The sequence below is a fragment of the Acinonyx jubatus genome, chromosome C1 (genome assembly GCF_027475565.1).
Source record: "Acinonyx jubatus isolate Ajub_Pintada_27869175 chromosome C1, VMU_Ajub_asm_v1.0, whole genome shotgun sequence".
Taxonomy (NCBI): domain Eukaryota; kingdom Metazoa; phylum Chordata; class Mammalia; order Carnivora; family Felidae; genus Acinonyx; species Acinonyx jubatus.
In genome coordinates, this window is record NC_069381.1 from 195,472,262 (window position 1) to 195,492,484 (window position 20,223).

Sequence of the window (20,223 nt, forward strand, 5' to 3'; positions counted from 1 at the left end):
ATTTGTGTCCTTACAGATGTGCCCTTAACTCCAAGTAGGAACCTAACAAATATATATATTTTTAATATAATTTATTGTCAAGTTAGCTAACATACAGTGTATATAGTGTGCTCTTGGCTTCAGGGGTAGATTCCCATGATTCACCATTTACATACCACACCCAGTGTTCATCCCAGCAAGTGCCCTTCTCAATGCCCATCACCCAATTTCACCTCTCCCCAGCAGTCCCCCCAATGGTTTGCCTGCCTTTCTGTTTGAAACTATTTTTCCCCTTCCCTTTCCCCATGGTTTTTTGTTAAGTTTCTCAAGTTCCACATATGAGTGAAAACATATGATTCTGACTTATTTCACTTAACATAATACCCTCGAGTTCCATCCATGTTGTTGCAAATAGCAGGATTTCATTCTTTCTCATTGCCAAGTCGTATTCCCTTGTATATATAAACCACAACTTCTGTATCCATTCATCAGTTGATGGACATTTGGGTTCCTTCCATAATTTGGCTATTGTTGAAAGTGGTGCTATAAACATTTGGGGTACATGTGCAACTATGAGTCAGCACTCCTATGTATACTTTGGATAAATTTATAGTAGTACTATTGCTGGGTCATAGGGTAGTTCTATTTTTAATTTTTTGAGGAATCTCCACACTGTTTTCCAGAATGGCTGCACCAGTCTGCATTCCCACCAACAGTGCAAGAAGATTCCTGTTTCTCCACATCCTCACCAACATCTGTTGTTTCCTGAGTTGTTAATTTTAGCCACTCTGACTGGTGTGAGATGGTTTCTCAGTGTGGTTTTGATTTGTATTTCCCTGATGGTGAGTGATGTTGAGCATTTTTTCATGTATTTGTTGGCCATCTGGATGTCTTCTTTGGAAAGGTGTCTATTCATGTCTTCTGCCCATCCCATTTCTCACTGGGTTGTTTTCCAGGTGTCGAGTTTGGTAAGTTTTTTACAGATTTGGATACTAACCCTTTATCTGATATGTCATTTGCCAATATATTCTTCCATTCTGTCAGTTCCCTTTTAGTTCTGTTGATTGTTTCCTTTGCACTACAGTAGCTTTTTATCTTGATGAGGTCCCAAAAGTTTATTTTGCTTTTATTTCCCTGGCCTTCAGAGATGTGTTGAGTAAGAAGGTACTGTGGCTGAGGTCAAAGAGGTTGTTGCCTGTTTTCTCCTCTAGGGTTTTGATGGTTTCCTGTCTCATATTTAGGTATTTCATCAATTTTGAGGTTATTTTTATGTATGGAGTAAGAAAGTGGTCCAGTTTCATTCTTCAGCATGTTTCTGTCCAGTTTTTCCAGCACCATTTGCTAGAGAGAATGTCTTTTTTCCATTGGATACTCTTTCCTGACTTGTCAAACATTAGTTGGCCATATACTTGTGGGTCCAATATTGGGTTCTCTAATCTATTCCATTGGTGTATGTGTCTATTTTTGTGCCAATACCATACTGTCTTCATGATTACAGCTTTGTAGTAGAGGTTAAAGTCCGGGATTGTGTTGCCTCCCATGTTGGTTTTCTTTTTCAACATTTCTTTGGCTATTTGAGGACTTTTGTGGTTCCATATAAATTTTATGTTTGTTTGTTCTAGCTCTGAGAAGAATGCCAGTGCAATTTTGATCGGGATTGCATTGAATGTGTAGATTGCTTTGGGTAGTATTGACATTGTAACAATATTTGTTCTTCCAATCCATGAGCATAGAATACTTTTCCACTTCTTTGAGTCTTCTTCAATTTCTTTCATAAGTTTTCCATAGTTTTTGGTATATAGATCTTCTACATCTTTCGTTAGGTTTATTCCTAGGTATTTTATGGTTCTTGGTACAATTGTAAATGGGATCGATTTCTTCATTTCTCTTCTTGTTACTTCATTATTGGTGTATAGAAATGAAACCAATTTATGTACGTTGATTTTGTATCCTGTGACTTTGCTGAATTCATATATCAGTTCTAGCAGCTTTTTGGTGGAGTCTTTTGGGTTTTCTATGTAGAGTATTGTGTCATCTGCAAAAAGTGAAACTGACTTCTTCTTTGCCAATTTGGATGCCTTTATTTCATTTTGTTGTCTGATTGCTGAGGCTAGGATTTCCACACCATGTTATAAAACAGTGGTGAGGGGACGCCTGGGTGGTTCAGTTGGTTAAGAGTCCAACTTCAGCTCAGGTCATGATCTCGCAGTTTGTGAATTTGAGCCCCATGTCAGGCTCTGTGCTGACAGCTCAGAGCCTGGAGCCTGCTTCGGATTCAGTGTCTCCCTCTCTTTCTGCCCCTCCCCCACTTGTGTTCTGTCTCTCTCTGTCTCTCAAAAATGAATCAATGTAAAAAAAATAAAAAATAAAACAACAGTGGTGATAGTAGACATCCCTGTCGTGTTCTTGGTCTTAGGGGGAAAGCTCTCAGTTTTTTGCCATTGGGGATGATATTGGCTGTGGGCCTTTTATATATGGCTTTTATGATGGTAAGTTATGTTCCTTCTATTCGGACTTTCTTGAGGGTTTTTATTAAGAAAGTCTGCTATATTTTGTCAAATGCACTATTTTTTCTGCACTATTGATAGGATCATATGGTTCTTATCTTTCCTTCTATTAATGTGATGTATCATGTTGATTGATTTGCAAATATTGAGCCATTCCTGCAGCTGAGGAATGAATCCCACTTGATCATGGTGAATACTTCTTTTAATGTATTGTTGAATTAGATTTGCTAGTATCTTGTCAAGAATTTTTACATCCATATTCATCAGGAATATTGGCCTGTAATTCTTCTCTCTGGTGGGGTCTCTGTCTGGTTTGAGAATCAAGGTAGTGCAGGGTTCATAGAATGAGTCTGGAAGCTTTCCTTCTATTTCTGTTTTTTGAAACATTTTGAGAAGAATAGGTACAACTCTGTTTTAAATGTCTGGTAGAATTCCCCTGGGAAGCCATCTGGCCCAGATTTTTGATAACTGATTCAATTTCTTCACTGGTTATGGGTTCAAATTTTCTATTTCTTCCCACTTAAGTTTTGGTAGTGTGTGGGTTTCTAGGAAGTTGTCTATTTCTCCCAGGTTGTCCAGTTTATTGACATATAATGTTTCATAGTATTCTCTAATAATTATTTGTATTTCTGTGGTGTTCATTGTGATCTCTCATTTTTAATTTGTGATTTTATCTATTTGGGTTCTCTCTCTTTTTTGGGTAGGGATTTATCAATTTTGTTTATCTTTTCAAAAAAACACCTCTTAGTAGTACCTTGGTGGCTCAGTCAGTTAAGTGACTGACTGGCTCAGGTCATGATCTCATGGTTCATAGGTTCAAGCCCTGCATCAGGCTCTGTGCTGAATGCTTGCTTGGAGCCTAGATCCTGCTTCAGATTCTGTGTCTCCTTCTCTCTCTGCCCCTCCCCCCTTGTGCTCTGTCTCTCAAAAGTAAATAAATGTAAAAAAAAAAACACTTCTTAGATTCATTGTTCTATTCTGTGTTTATTTGTTTTTATTTCTTTGATTCTATATTGTTTATTTCTGCTCTAATCTTTATTATTTATCTTCTTCTGCTGGCTTTGGGGTTTCTTTGCTGTTCTGCTTTGGGTTCCTTTCAGTGTGGTTAGGTTTGCATTTGTTTTTGTTTTTGTTTTTCCTTATTTCTTGAGATAGGCCCGGATTGCAATGTATTTTCCTCTTAGGACTGCCTTTGCTCCATCCCAAAGGGTTTGACCTGTTGCATTTTCACTTTCATTTGTTTCCATATATTTTTTAATTTCTTCTTTAATTGCCTGGTTAACCCATTCATTCTTTAATGGGATGTTCTTTAACCTCCATGCATTTGGAGGCTTTCCAAATTTTTCTTGTGGTTGATTTCAAGTTTCATATCATTGTGATCTGAAAATATGCATGGTATGATCTCAGTTCTTTTATATTTATTGAGGGCTGTTTTGTGACCCAGTACATGGTGTATCTTGGAGAATGTTTCAAGTGCACTCAAGAAGAATGTGTATTCTGCTTTTGGATGAAAAGTTCTGAATATATCTGTCAAGTCCATATGGTCCAGTGTATCATTCAAAGCCATTGCTTCTTTATTGATTTTTGGCCTATATGATCTGTCCATTGTTATAAGTGCAGTATTAAAGTCCCCTGCAGTTACTGTATTCTTATCAGTAAGATTGCTTATGTTTATGATTAATTGATTTATATATTTGGGTACTCTCAAGTTTGAAGCATAAATATTTACAATTATTAGCTCTTTGTGATGGACAGACCCTGTAATTATGATATAATGCCTTTATTTATCTCTTGTTACGACATTTAGTTTAAACTCTAGTTTGATGTAAGTATGGTTACTCCAGCTTTCTTTTGACTTCCAGTAGCATGATGGTTATCCGTTCCCTCATATTCAATCTGAAGGTGTCCTCAGTTCTAAAATAAGTCTTTTGTAGACAGCATATAGATGGATCTTGTTGTTTATCCACTCTGATACCCTATGTCTTTTGATTGGCTCATTTAGTTCATTTACATTCAGAGTTATTGAAAGATATGGATTTAGTGTCATTGTGTTATCTGTAGGTTTCATGCTTGTAGTGATGTCTCTGGTCCTTTGTAGTTTTTGCAGCATCATACTCACAGAGTCTTCCTTAGGATCTCTTACAGGGCTAGTTTAGTGGTCTTGACCTCCTTCAGTTTTTGTGTGTCTGGGAAAGCCTTTATTTCTCCTTCTATTCTGAATGACAGCTTTGCTGGATAAAGGATTCTTGGCTTCATATTTTTCCTATTCAGCACATTGAATAGTTCCTGCCACTCCCTTCTGGCCTGCCAGGTTTCAGGGCACACTTCTGCTACTACCCTTCTGTGTCTACCTTTATAGTTTAAGGGCCATTTGTCCCTAGTTGCCTTCAGAATTCTCTCTTTATCTGTATTTTGTCAGTTTCACTATGACATGCCGTGGAGAAGACATATTCTTGCTAAATCTGAAGGGAGTCCTCTGTGTCTCCTGGATTTGGATGCCTGTTTTCTTCCCTAGATTAGGGAAATTCTCAGCTATAATGTGTTCAAGTAAACCTTCTGCCCCTTTCTCTCTTTTTTCTTCTTCTAGAACTCCTATGGTATGGATATTATTATGTTTCATTGAATCATTTAGTTCTCTAATTCTCCCCTCATTGTCTAGTATTTTCTTTTCTCTCTTTTTCTCAGCTTTATTTTCCATAATTTTATCTTCTCTTTCACTTATTCTTCCCTCTGCTTTCCCCATCCTTACTGTCACTGCATTTAGTTTATTTTGCACCCCATTTACATTTCTTAATTTGTCGTGACTGTTTCTTAGTTCCTTGATCTCTGCAGCAATAGATTCTCTACTGTCTTTTTTGCTTTTTTCAAGCTGAGCTATTAATCTCATGACTATTTTTCAAAATTCTTGATCAGACATATTGCTTATATCTGTTTTGAGTAATTCTCTAGCTGTCATTTCTTCCTGGTATTTCTTTTGAGGAGTATTCTTCCATTTCATCATTTTGGCTCGTTTTCTGTCCCTCATGTGTTTGAATAGCTTGTTATGTGTCCTGAACCCGTGAGCACTACTATATTAAAGAAGGGTCTTACACTATCCAGGGACTGGCCATTCGGGAGGGTGTTTTTGGAGTGTGTTGTATGCTCTCTGTTGTTGTGACTTGGTTGCTTTATCTCCCTTCTCATAGTGGTGGTATGGACCTTTCACCAGGTATGCTTTGATTTGTTTGTTGAAGTAACCTTGGAAAAAATGTTAAAAAGGGGGGGTGGTGGGAGAAGCCTTATCCCATACCAAGAGAGAAATGACAGGAAAGGGGAAAAAGAATAGAAAAACAGAAAAATTGACCAGGCAGAGAATCAGAGAAACTATATGGCTTACTCCAGGGAGAGAGAGGAAAATAAAGAAGGAGATACAGAAGAGGTTTAAAAAGAAAAGATTAAAAATGTCTGTTTAAACAAACCAATAACCAGAATAACCAGAATGGAGAAGGGAAGAAATAAGAGGTAGAAAATTTAAATATATATATATTTTTTTAATTTTTCTTATATATGAGATATATATATATATATATATATATATGATATATATATCATATATATATCATATATATATCATATATAAGTGTATATATATTGGTGTAGGCGGGTCCTGGCCTCCACTGTGGGCCCATTGTCTGTTCCCTGAAGCCCCACCTTATTGGTGATGGCAAGAAAAATGATGACACCCGCTTCTCCTCCCTGGATTGGGTGACCCAAACCACTCTGTTCAGGCCATCCTCACAGTGCCACTTGGGCACAAGTGGGCAGTTTGTCCCAGCCTACAGTCTCCTGCACCTCCCAGACCCTCAGCTGAGATTCAAACTCCAATGTCTTAAAGGATCCCGCTCGATGTGCCCAGGTTCCAGGGTAGTGCCACTCTGCCCAGCCAGCCAACAAAAGGCCTCTGGCTGGCAGGTGCCTTCAGGGTCTTTGGTTCTTGGGGCAGCTATATGCCTTCTTCCCACAGCATTCAAGGGAGGGAATTGCTCTAACTGCGTCTATGAGCCCGGGCTGGCTCCTCTCCTCCCCAGGCGCATGAACAGGGTGGCAAGCCCCAGTCCAGAGAAAGCCTGCAACCCTGGAACGAGTTAGAAATTGACTCTTTCTCCATTTTTTCCATTCCATAATTCGTGGTTTTTTTCTTGTCCTAATACAATCCTACACTTCCACAACCTCTCTCTCTTCCTTTTGTCTCTCCACAGAAGGGGATACCTACTCTCCATGCCTAAGCCACCCTTTTATCTTTCCCAATTTACAATTATGCACCTATGGCCCACCAAGTTGTCCCCACGGGCCCCTGGAGTTGTATCTGTCACTCTGTAGCCTGAATTCCTGGAATTCCAAGTCTTCTGCCCTCGATACTGCTGTGTTTGAGGGACGAGGGAACTTCAGGTCCCCCTACTTCTCTGCTGTGTTGACTCACTCCCCTAACAAATATTTTTGAATAAATGCAAGCACACATAAATGAATTAATGAATATAAAATTTCAAAGAGAATATGGTTTTGGAGTATTATCACTGCCTGCTTTGGTTATGACCATCTAGCTTTGTTTAATGCTAATCATAAAAGCCCATATATACATTTTATGAATAAATTGGTTAATTTTAACCCTGTTTCACATTCACAATAAATCTGCAAAGAAACACACTTATTCCCATAGAATAAAGGAATTAATGTGAAAGTCATTTTTGAAAATGGTTAAGAGGCACCATCGTCTCTTGATATTCAAAGATTGGTAGTCTATACTACTAAACATCTTTCCCCTCTTCTGTTTTTCACCTTCTCTGCCACTAGATTATTTCCTCTCCAGAGTTACTAAACCAAATTCTTCCTCCACCAAAGTCATTATGGGCTTTGAGGGGAGAAAAAAAAAAAAAGTTCAACACTGCAAAAGAGATTACAGGGTGTGAGCCAAACCTTGACAGTCACCAGTAGAACATTGTTACTCATTTTTCTCTAAAACATTACTGTTAAGTGTTCAGAATACAGAAGGTTGAGCCATGCCAGGAAAGTGAGCTTGCTTGTTTCCCTGAGGACTAGTTTTGACAGTACCTTTTGAAACATACAATCACAGCAGTGTCTTACCCTTTAATATTGATGACACAATGGTTTGTTATGTTTTAATTTAGCTCCAAGAATATCTCTGGCAATTTAGCATTACCTCTCCTGTGGCCTCCACCCAGAAGTTACCTTTTCAAGGACGACATGCAATATTATTTTGCTAATGCTAGTGTTTTACATGCCAGTCTCTTACTCAGCTCATTGTGTTTTTTTCTCTCTGAAGATATTTTATAGCAAAAGAATAATATCTCAAAAAGAAAAGACATTTATCAAACTAAGGGTAGAAAAAGGAAGACCAAGAAGAATTGCCAAGAGAAGCTTTTACTAATGCTCCACATGAGGAATAGTTGCAGAAGCACATTCTGTGAATGATGAAATGGCCAGATTCAGAGAGCCTTCAGAGAGAAAAGTTGTATTAACCCATTTGTTTTTTTATTTGCTATTTTCTTCCCTGTCTTGTTCACTTTAAAGTTTGTATTTCTTGTCCCTGTGGGTGCTAACTTTCATTTCCCTTTTCTAAACGATGTACTGTGTCTGCTGTAAGATGCTAATTAGGTCTTTTCCAATTGTACTTAGAGTAGGGTAAAAATCTCAAGATATATAACATTTCTTGCACCTAAAGTAGATGACCCGTGATGGGCAAGTTCACATAGATGCAATTTAATAGAGTCCGCAAGAATACTGACATACCCACAGGGGATCTGCCTTCCAGAATCTGACAGATGACATCTCTGAGGATGATCAGCCTTGGGGCTGATGCACATTACCATCACTTTCCTTGGTAGTCTGTTGTCAGGCTCCAAGCAGCTGCATATCATGGGGTTTTTATCCTATATTGTTAGATGTTATTGATAAATTTTGCCCAAGAGGCAGACTTAATTTTAACATATTCCTATTTATTTAATAACAAATAGATTTCCCCTTTTTTCCTGTATGATTTGTAATATGGTATACTGACATTTAATGGAACATATTGATATATTGTTTTCAAACATGTGAATATACTATACAAGCTCTATTCATGTCAACTAAAAATGATTTTTATTTTTTTATTATTGCAAAATCATTTTTATTGGTGGAACTATTTTTACATGGAGCAGAGAAGGGCAGACAATTTAAAAAGCTCCTTAAAATACAGACATTAACATCATTCTCCACCTAGTACCTCCCATAGTCCTGTATAAGTGCTGGGTAAGATAAACTGAATTAAGTGGTCCACAGTGCTAGACTGGACAAGGAGCTTAGTGACCAGTGGTCAGCCATTAGGTAAACTCCTTTGAAGCAGAAGTGGACCCTGTAGAAGTTTCATGTTGTAGTTTTTTGTAGTTACACTACTTTTGGCTTTTTCTGGTTTAACTCAGAATGTGGCAAAGAAGGGAAGGAGACACCTTGTCCCTGAGGCACAACTAATTCATTTCCAGATAATTCATATCTGGTAAGTTATGACTTGTCTGCATCAACCATGACTCCAATGCTGACCACAATGCTGCTTACAAATTATGTGGAGTCAAGGTCTAGTCCATTTCTTCCAGACTTAGTTTTAGAGAGTTTTTCCTCTTTGCATCATATATGATAATAGTAAGAGTATGAGTTCAATTCAAAAGAGGTGTTATTTTTTTAAAAGGTGTTATTTTTTTATGTTTATTTTTGAGACAGAAACAGAGCATGAGTGGGGGAGGGGCAAAGAGAGAGCAAGACACAGGATGTAAAGCAGTCTCCAGGCTTCCAGCTGTCAGCACAGAGCCTGACAACAGGGCTCGAACCCACAAGCTGACATCAGACATTTAACTAACTGAGCCACCCAGGCACCCCGAGAGGTGTTATTTTTTTAATAGTAAACTAAAAACTCCTTTCTGCCAGTTTTAATTATATTTTGGTTTCCCCTGTGTATATTGATACTCAGTCTCCAAGCAAAACTGATTTGTTTTTTCTCATACTTCCCCTCTGCTTATTCCTTGTAGCAGAGTTCCACTGACAACAACATCAACAGCACTAACAATAAACACATGAACTAATAATGGAATGAAAAGGGAAAATTTTATAACTTAGTGGATTTTCTATAAAATTTATTTCATATTCTGGACATAAAGTTGAGATGTGCTGCAGAAAGGCAAACATAGACAAAAACCTGAAAGCCATTTTTGTGAAGATGACAAGAAAATCTGTCCACCGCCAATATTGCTTAGGCTTTACTGCCTTTTCCTGTTTGAGACCACAACATATATGTCCCAGAGTTCCAGTGAACTGAAAAAAGTGTCTGAAGACATGAAAACCAGAGTTTCTCAAAGAAAAATTAAAGAAAACAAGATCATTTTACCTAAAGAAGAAAGACTAAAGGGAGATATAATTCAAGCATGGGTAGGGATACTGCATAAAATATGGAAGAAGACAGCTATTCCAATCGAATCAGGGATTCAAATTTAGTTCCATTTGAGCTAAAATTAAATTTACTTTTAATTTATACCAGGAGGAATTTGCAATTCATATTAAATCTTCTTAACCAGACCATAACAAAGGAAAATGAAAACTAGATATTTGTGTCGGTCTCAGCCTATCAATAACCAGTGTTATTGTTGAAGCAGCTGTTGTGGTCCTTACTGTGATTGCAAGATGCCTTTCAGCAACAACCATCAGAAAACTTTGAAAAAATAAAGATTTACTACTTACAAGACCTAGAAATTACACAGCATATGTGAGCCCACATAACAAGGTAGCGTATAGAGAAAGTGAGAAAGAGCCTCACTGGCTGGTGTGTGTGTGGGGGTGGGGGGGTCTGTTTTTATTGGAGTCAAGGCTAGTAGCCAGGATTTTCTAACTCATTCTTTATTGGTGAATTTAAAATATAAGACTGAGGATTTAAGCAAGGAAAGGAAAGGGAAGCAATCCAGTCAGTCAGTCATCAAAATCAACCAACATCTCCGAAACAAAGGAGCCTCAGTATGGGGAGAGTGGCCTGGTTTTTATCTAGCTGTGTAGCTAGTAATGTGTTTGTCTTTAAACTGAATGCCTCTTTGAAATGGATTCCTCAAAAATCAAGTCAGACACTTGCATTACAAAAAAGTAAAAAAGAACACAACAAAACAAAACAACTGTCAGGGCTTTCTTTAAACTGCAACATTCTTTAGTTACAAATAAAAACTGATCAAATATGTCTTTGATTAATGCTACTTGAAAGCAAAAATGTGCTGTGGATGAGATGGGTATGAATGTGTTTAGTACTTGCTGCCTGCCTGACCCTTTGAAGCAAGCGTTGGCTCTCTAGAAGTATGACCTCTGTGTGGTCACACTGCTTTTTATTTCCCCTTAATTTAACCCGAAGCATGGCAAAAAAGTAACCTTGTCCCTGGGAGAACCAGCTCATTTCCAGGTAATCAATTCCTAGAAAACTGATTTAGGGCACCAGACACACACCCCAATGCTGATTGCAATATTGCACACAAATGATCGGGAAACAAGGTCCAGGCTGATTCAGGTTTACTCTTGTAATGATCACAACAATACAAGTGTTGAAACAGAAGTGCAAAGAAATAGCATAACCAAACTCACATAGTCGTGAAATGAGAACATCAGTCTATTGATGCCAACACTTCATTCTTTCCATCATCCCACCCTGTATACCTACATGAAGCTTAAAAATCCTTTTCAAACTTGAGTTGTATTCATACACGTCACTAGTGATAGAGATAAATGTTTTCGTTTTGAGTAAGGTGCTAAGTGCAACTCAAAGGTTAATAATGAAACAATGAAATAGCTTCTTCTCTCCTCCTCTTTTTTTTTTCTTATTCCAAAACCCTATTTCTCTTTATTGCTAAATACAAACTGATAATTACAAAATCCATAGGAAATTCTTAGTTCAAGGATTTATTTATATAATTGCTCCTATCAGAAGCTTTTCAAGTGTTTCACAGAGTGTAAAAGAACATAAGAGAGAAAATACGAGAATAATGTTTCTTTTGTAAGGCATAACATATTTTTGAGGTCTAATGGACCATATTATTAATTAATTAATTATTAACTAAACCCATGGAAATGAGAATATCTAGCTACTGTTTCCATTACTTTTTGCTGAACATGGCCTTCCTTGATGAATAGTAGTCTTGGACTCCTCACAAAGAATCCCTGTCTCTAAATCAGGATGTATTTGTGTTCCTCTTTGCTTATATAACTATGTACGTTATTTCAGTCCAAAGAGATTTTTTGTTGTTGCAAATTTAGGGTGATTAAAATGGTTTTTAATGGCAGTAATTTTGTAGTTATAATTACAGTGTTTATTATCATGAAGAATTTAATATAAATATGTGGCAATTAGTAGTGCTGAAAATAATTTGTCCTAATCTAGAGATTTTCTGAGATCTATAATATACATACACTAATTCTTTTGCCCTAACACTACCACTGTATGAAATCGCTCTAGGGATTTTTAAAGGTTAAAGAGATGTTCATAAAAGGAGAGTGACAGAGCATGTATGGAAAACCTAAATTCTGCAGCCATTTAGCAGGTTTTTTTCCCCATTAAATCACAGTACAATAAAATTAGGTATGTAAAATTTCTTCATTACATTTATTTTTTAACTTGAGTTTATATATTTTTAAAGTTCCAGGAAGTACTCCCAAATTTATCTTCTTGTACCATGCTATGTATGAATTCCTGTGGAATTTCCAATTACATATTGGTGATTTTCATTTCTAATGGTTAATTTGCATAACTTAAAAAACATCAATTCTATAAAATAATCCTACTGCATGAGTAGAGTTACTTTATCCATTAGCCCATCCTGCATTACTAAATGGATTACTTTTCTTAATTAACTTGGCACTTATCAGTATATAAAAAAGCAAACAATAATGATTTCTTAAAATATTTCTGATTTTTAAGACTTTATTCCACATCCTCAATTTCAACCTGCCAAAAATGAAACAAATGCCTATGGAAAAAGTAATTGCTTTTCTCCTTCTTTAACTTCTTCTTAATTAACTTTTAATCTGTACTGTTACACAGGGAGCATCTCTTAATACTAAATGTATCTAAAATTTAGAAGACAGAGATTTAAATGATTTAGATAAACATCTGCCTAGCACAGAGGCATAAAAATTACAAAATTAGGATATGGGTGGCTGAGTGCCAATAGTAGCTGCCAGCAAAATAAAGATATTCATTTTTTTTTAATCCTTTGCTTACTAATGAAGCAACTTAATAAATGCCTTCTAACCATAGATTTTTATTTTGGAGCGTGTTTCTTGATTTATCGTACATAAAATTCTAAAAACTTTCTGAATGAGAAGTTAAAAAAAACACAGCTATGCAATAATTTATGAAAGACATGTTTTGATTGAGAAAAATCCATAAATTGGAAATTTTCATAGGAAATGAAGCACTATTGTTTTGTTTAGTCAAAGTGGATTCTGTCAACAGTAATTTAAAGTAATCAGTTCAATGATATGATCCCCGGTTGGTGTTTAGATAATTACTATACTTATTTCTAGTAATTTTCATCTATTAAATGGAGCAGAGTGGCAAGTAAAGACAGAAAGCTTTGACTCTTAACACCTCCTCTATAGTATTTGTGTAATTTGTCTCTTAATAACTGAAATAACATGACAATAAAATTCTTACATACAAAATGGAAAAAAAATCCTACATTCTTTACATGCATGCCAAGTTAACCAAAATATCTTGAATTTTGTTTTGCACAAAATACAGTAGAAATGTGTGTGCACTTATATGCCTTGTCTTTTCAATTACTCTAGAGAGTTAGGAAGAATAAGTAACCAGAGATGAGAGCTTAAGCTCATTTTGTTTTAGTTTTAGAATAAAGAGGCAAAAATGGTTAATTGTGGAAAATAACAACTGTATACCTCTAAAACCCAAGAAAATAAACTAAAATAGTTTTTGAAAACAATAAGAAAATTCAATAAGATGATGGGTTACTAAAGGTCTAAATATCAAGCAGAAAACAAAAAAAAAAGAGGACTATTTATAATAACAAAACCATAAAACTTTTGGAATAAAATTAGTAAGCAATGTGTAATATTTATAATAATAAAACTGTAAAATATGTGTAAGAAGACTTGTGTAAACTAAAACGTTTTCTTTGTCTTGGATTGGAATATTTAGCATTGTAAAGAGGTCAAATCCCCCAAAATGTTTTTTTTCTTTCTTAAGAAATTAGAACAACTGTTCAAAAATTCCAACAGGATTTCATTTTTGAGCGGCAGGGATGGGCAGAAATTTAGAGTCATAGAATACAACATAAATCTCTCAAGTATCCAAGTATCTGGTATACTACATATGAGAAAGTCAGAAAATTATTTCCAAAAATAAAATATACTGTTAAGCTATGGTAATGAAATGTGAAACTGGTGACGATATACATGGCAGATGTATTGGTTTTCAAGACACTGGATAATGGGCAATAAAGAACTGTCATGCCTGAGTGACAGGAAACAAATCATGGGAACTCCATGGGGAATGCATGAGCTTACTCTGGAGAGAATTTTTAGGCAATGGCACATGGCAGACTCCTTAACTTGAGAAGTTGAAAGTCCAGGGAAAACAAGGGACTAGAGGTCTCAGAACAGAGAATTGGAGAGAAGAGTGCTGTACAAAGAACTTCAAAGATCTTCAAAGGGATCCCCACGAGCATTTAGCAGAGTAGTAATCAACACATGTATATGAAGAAAGTGCCCAAGTCTGGGGAAAGAACTGTATGACAAAGTTGGAGAAAGCAATTTCTAATGTTCATATGATGCTGGCAATGTGCTTATTGCGGCCAGATTGGAAAAACTCACAATTTGTGGGGCATTGGGTTGAATACTCAGGAAGGTCTTACTTTATTACTCAGCAGAGTTCTCCAGAGAAACAGAACCAATAGCATATATACAGAGAGACTGGGGCCAGGGGGGTGGGGGATGAATTAGCAAAGGCAGAATTTTCAGAGAAGCTGGCAGAATGGAGACCAGAGAAGAGTTGATGTTGCAGCTTGAAAGTCCAAAGGTAGTCTGGAAGCAGAATTTGTTCTTTCTCGGAAAGCTTTAGTCTTTTCTCTTTAAACCTTCAACTGATTGGATAAATCCTACCCACATTATAGAGGGTAATCTTCTTTATCAAAGTATACTAATTTAAATGTTGAGCACATCTGAAAAATACTTTCACAGAAACATCTAGACTGGTGTTTGATCAAAAATTGGGTACCATGGCCTAGCCAAGTTGACACATCAAGTTAAGCATCACACAGTACTCAGCAGTAAGAAATAAGCATCCCTAGACTGAGGACCGGTCTGGACCCATCTAACAAATTATTAAAGCAAGGCCCAAAGGGTGAAGCTATTTATAAGTAACTTCACTGCATCCCAGAAAAAATGCACAGAGGTATTAATGGGAATAGGAAAAATCCAGCACTCAAAAAAAAGTTCTGATTTTTCTTATTCAATTAATGAATACCAGGTATTCAAAGAAGCAGAAAAATACTACCTAAAATTAGGGGGAGGGATGCAATCAATTGAAATCAATTTAGAATTGTCACAGATGTTAGAATTACATCCTAAGAACATTTGATCTAATTAAAACAGTTATGACTGTATTCCATATATTCAATAAGATACAAAGAGACATAGATTATAAAAAAGACACGTAAAAATTCTATACATAAATATTACAGTGCCCCAAATAAAATATATACTGGATGTGACTAATGACCAAATAGACATTATTGTTGAACTTAAAGACCTACCAATAGGAACTATCCGTATAAAATGCACAGAAAAAAGAATTATAAAAATTATGAAGACTCTCAGTCAGCTCTGGGACAACTTTGAGTACCTTACTACATGGGTAACTGGAGTTCTTTTTTCTTTTTTTTTTTTTTATTTTTGGGACAGAGAGAGACAGAGCATGAACGGGGGAGGGGCAGAGAGAGAGGGAGACACAGAATCGGAAACAGGCTCCAGGCTCTGAGCCATCAGCCCAGAGCCTGACGCGGGGCTCGAACTCACGGACCGCGAGATCGTGACCTGCTGAAGTCGGACGCTTAACCGACTGCGCCACCCAGGCGCCCCTCTTCTTTTTCTTCTTATTCTTGTGGCCTGAGAGCTAATTCTTCTTTTTTTTTTTTTTTTTTTTTTTTTTTTTAGTTTTTATTTAATTTCCAATTAGTTAACATACAGTGTAATATTAGTTTCAGGTATACATTATAGTGACTCAACACTTCCTTTTTTTTTTTTTTAAGAATTTGTAAATGTGTATTTACTTTTCGAGAGAGACAGCAAGCAGGGGAGGGGCAGAGAGAGGGAGACACAGAATCCAAAGCAGGCTCCAGGCTCCAGCTGTCAGCACAGAGCCTGACATGAGGCTCCAACTCACAAACTGCGAGATCATGACCTGAGCTGGAGTTCGATGCTCAACCGACCGAGTCACCCAGGCACCCCAATGATTCAACACTTCCATATAACACTCATCACAGCAATAGTAAGTGCCATCCTTAATCCTCATCACTTATTTTACCCATCCCTCCACCTACGTCCCCTCTGGTAACCGTTAGTTTGTTCTCTATAGTTAAGAGTCCGTTTCTTGGTTTGCCTCTTTCTCTTTCTCTCTCTCATTCTCTCTCTCTCTTTCCACTTTGCTCATTTGTTTTGTTTCTTAAATTCCACAGTGAGTGAAATCATATGGTATTTATCTTTCTTTGACTGACTTATTTCACTTAGCATAATACTCTCTAGTTCCATCCACGTCAGTGCAAATGGCGAGGTTTAATTCTTTTTATGGCTGAATAATATTCCAGTATGTCTGTGTGTGTCTGTGTGTGTATATGTATACATTTATACCACATCTTCTATATCCATTCATGAATCGATGGACAGTTTGGCTTTTTCCATACTTTTGCTAGTGTAGATAATGCTTAATGCTGCTATAAACATATGCTTTGGGTAATTCCCTATTAGTGCAATTGCTGGATCATAGCAATTGATCCTCTACTATTTTTTGAGGAACCTCTACTATTTTCCAGAGTGGCTGCACCAGTTTGCATTCCCACCAACATTATAAGAAGATTCCCCTTTCTCTACATCCTTGCCAATACCTGTTGTGTCTTGTGTTGTTGATTTTAGCCATCCTGATAGGTGTGAGGTTACGTGTAACTGGAGTTCTTGAAAGCGGTTGGGATAGAAAAAAGAAATACTTGAATAAAATAATATCAGGTTTTCTGTAAATGACAAACTCACAGAAGGAAAAAGCCTAATGAATGCCAATCTTAAGAAACAAACAATTACACACACACATTATACTCAAATTGCTCAAAACTAGTTAAAAACAGAAAATATTAACAACACCAGGGAGAGAAGAAAAGACATGCTATATTCAGAGGAATAAAAATACAGATACAGCATAATTTCAGTCAAAAACTGTATGAGATGACAATGGGGAAGTATCTTAAATTACTGAAGCAAAAACTCTGCCAATGTTGAATTCTATATCCAGTGAAAAGATCTTTCAAAGATAAAGTTGTTTTCAGACATACAAAAGCTGACAGAATGTTTTACCAGAGAGCTTCACTTAAAAAAACAAACAAATAAACAAAAAAAAAACAGTTAACAAAAGTTTCTTCTGTCAGAAGGAAAGTAATACCAGACCTAAATACAGTTTTATAGAAAAGAATGAAAAACAATGGGGATAGTAACTGCATGGGTAAATATAATTTTATCTTAAAAAATCTTTAAAAGATAACTATTTAACAAAAACAGTGAGAATATATTGTGAGATTTATGACAAGGGAAAGCTAAATGTATGAAAAACAGTAGCAGAAAGGTGAAGAGGGAAATGCAAAGGATACTTCTATAAAGTTCCTAAATTATATGGGAAGTGTATAGTATTACTGGATGATTATTGTGGAAACATGTATACTATACACCCCAAAGCAAACACTAGAATTAAAAAGAAATAGTTACAGCCAATAGAACAATACAGTAGATAATATGAAATCATAAAGTCTACTTAATCTAAATAAAAGAGCATAAAGCAGGAAAAACTGAATAAAGCATAGATTGGGTAAGTAGGAAACAAATACCAAGATGACAGATAAAAGGTAGCCATATCAATAATCACATTTGATGGGGTGTCTCGGTGGCTCAGTCGGTTAAGCATCTGACTTTTGACTTCGGCCCAGGTCATGATTTCATGGTTCTTATGTTCAAAGCTGTCAGCACATCAGGCTCTGTGCTGATATCATGGAGCCTACTTGGGATTCTCTCTCTCCCTCTCTCTCTGCCCCTTCCCTGCTTGAGCACTCTCTCTTACACTTTTTCTCTCTCTCTCGAAATAAATAAATAAACATTACAAAATTGTACTTCATGCAAAGAGTTTAAGCACTGTTATTAAAAACAGATTCTGTCAGATTGGATAGAAACCAAGACCCAACTATATCCTGTCTTCATAAACCCCAATTTAAATATAAAGGCACAAATCCGTTAAAAGTAAAAGAATGAAAAAAGACATGTCATTTGATGATAACCCAAAGAAAGCTGGTTACTGTATTAATATCAAAGTAAATTTCGCAGAAAAGAATATCATTAAGAATAAAAAAATCATTTCATAATTATAAAGAGGTCAATTAATCAAGAGTATACAACAACTTCAAATACATGCACCTATTAAAAACCCTTCAAAATCATAAAGCAAAAACTGATAGAACTGCAAGTAAAAATAGACAAATCCATAAATATAGTCAGAGATTTGAATATCTCTATTTTAATAATTTATAAAACAGAAGATCGGCAAGGATAGGGTAGCCTTTAGTACTTTTATCCACCAAAGTGACTGAATTGACATTTATAGAACTTTCTATGTAAAAACAACAGAATACACATTCTTTTCAAATGCACATTGAATATTTATAAAGAGAGACCATATTCTTGGCCTTAAAACAAGTCTCAAAAACTTTCAGTGGATTCAGTTCAAAAAAAGTATATTATTTGACCATACTGTTATTGAATTAGAAATCGGTGACAGAAAAATCTCTTTGGGAAACAGTTTGGCAGATTCTTAAGATAAACATTTACCTAGTGTATTATCCAACTACTCCATTCTGAGGTTTTATTCAAGTGAAAGGAATATTTATGTTTATACAAGAACTTCTACTTACATATGCATAACAGCCTTTTTGTCATAGCCTAAACCTACAAACTCAAATGTTCATCAACAATAGAACAGATAAGTTGTGGTAGAACAATACTGTTCAGCAGTAAGGTTTTTTAAATTTAAAAATGAATTATCAATACATGACAACATGATGAATCTCATAATAATTTTTTGAATAAAAGAAGCAAGGCACAAAGAGTACCTTCTGTTTTTATAAAACACTGAGAAAAGCAAACTTTTTAGACAGAAACATATCAGTGGTTTCCTGAGGGAAGTGGAGTGAGGAGGGACAGGAGAGAAGGATTACCAAGAGGTATGTGGAAACTTTGTGGGCTATGCATACACTCATTATCTTGACTGTAGTGATAGTTGCACAGGTGTATTCACTGTCAAAATTTTTCATTTTTTTCTCTTTAATCATGTCTAGTTTATTTTATGTCAGTTATATCTAATGAACCTGTTAGATAATAAGCAAAGGACATCAGCACGAATACTTAGAATAATAAATGTGAAAATATGACCAACAACAGCAGAAGAAATATAATAAAATAATCAATGAGATTAGTATTATTTTTGCTTGTCATATGAACAGAAATTTAAAAGTTTGATAATAGTGCTTATGCGAAGTGGGTTAGGAAACTGGCTCTCATATTCATCTATGTTTGCAGTATCAATCGGTACAATATTTGGCAATGCTATTCAAATTTATTTAGACACATTTTATACCCAGCAGTTCCATTTGCCAAGGACTTTCACCATAACATTTTGGTAAACATAAAAAATTGGAAGCATTCCGATTGTTCGTTTGTGGTAGAATGCAAAGTTAAGGATGGTGTATCCATGTAGTTCTCTTCTCTCACATTAAATTCCTAAAATCCATCTACTGTAACTTCTGGAATTCACTGTTTAGCATTGGCAAAATCTATTCTATCTTTATTATTTTTTGAAGGCCACTTATAACTTCTTACTTTTAGCAAACACAGATATACCCTTAAGACACCAATTCTCCTGTAGCCCTGTCAGTTGGTGGCTGTTTTACTCTTTCATTCTTTCCCCACTGTGGCTGGAAGTATGGTAGGTTTCCTTATTCTTTGTTGCCACATCTAATGACTCTACCACCCACCATCCCTCACCCTGAAATTCCCTCTTAGTTCCTGAATGAACTTGATTCTGGCCTAGAGTCAATTTCTGTAATTCTACTTCTGTAGAACTTGTGATTTACATATATATATATATATATACACATAGATAAATATGTGTATTTATAAACATACATATATAGAGATAATCGATCCAACACCATCACCTCTCAGTTTCTTGACTTCTTTCCACACCTACCTTTATCCTATACCCTACCTCAATCACTCACCTCATGAATGTAGTTTAATTGGAATTGCCACCAACACCCTCTCTACAGAATCAGTATCATGTATCCCACTTTGGTTCTGCAGACTATCTTGACAACACTCCTTTCACTGATCCAGAACCTAAAATTCACTGAAGCATCAC

The 20,223-nt window shown here is 36.0% G+C and overlaps 1 protein-coding gene across 2 annotated transcripts in view; it reads left to right on the forward strand.

Moving 5' to 3' along the window:
- SPAG16 (sperm associated antigen 16) overlaps positions 1–20,223 on the forward strand; it is a 983,948-nt gene that overhangs the window by 628,937 nt on the left and 334,788 nt on the right. The gene's annotated exons all lie outside the window — the stretch shown is intronic.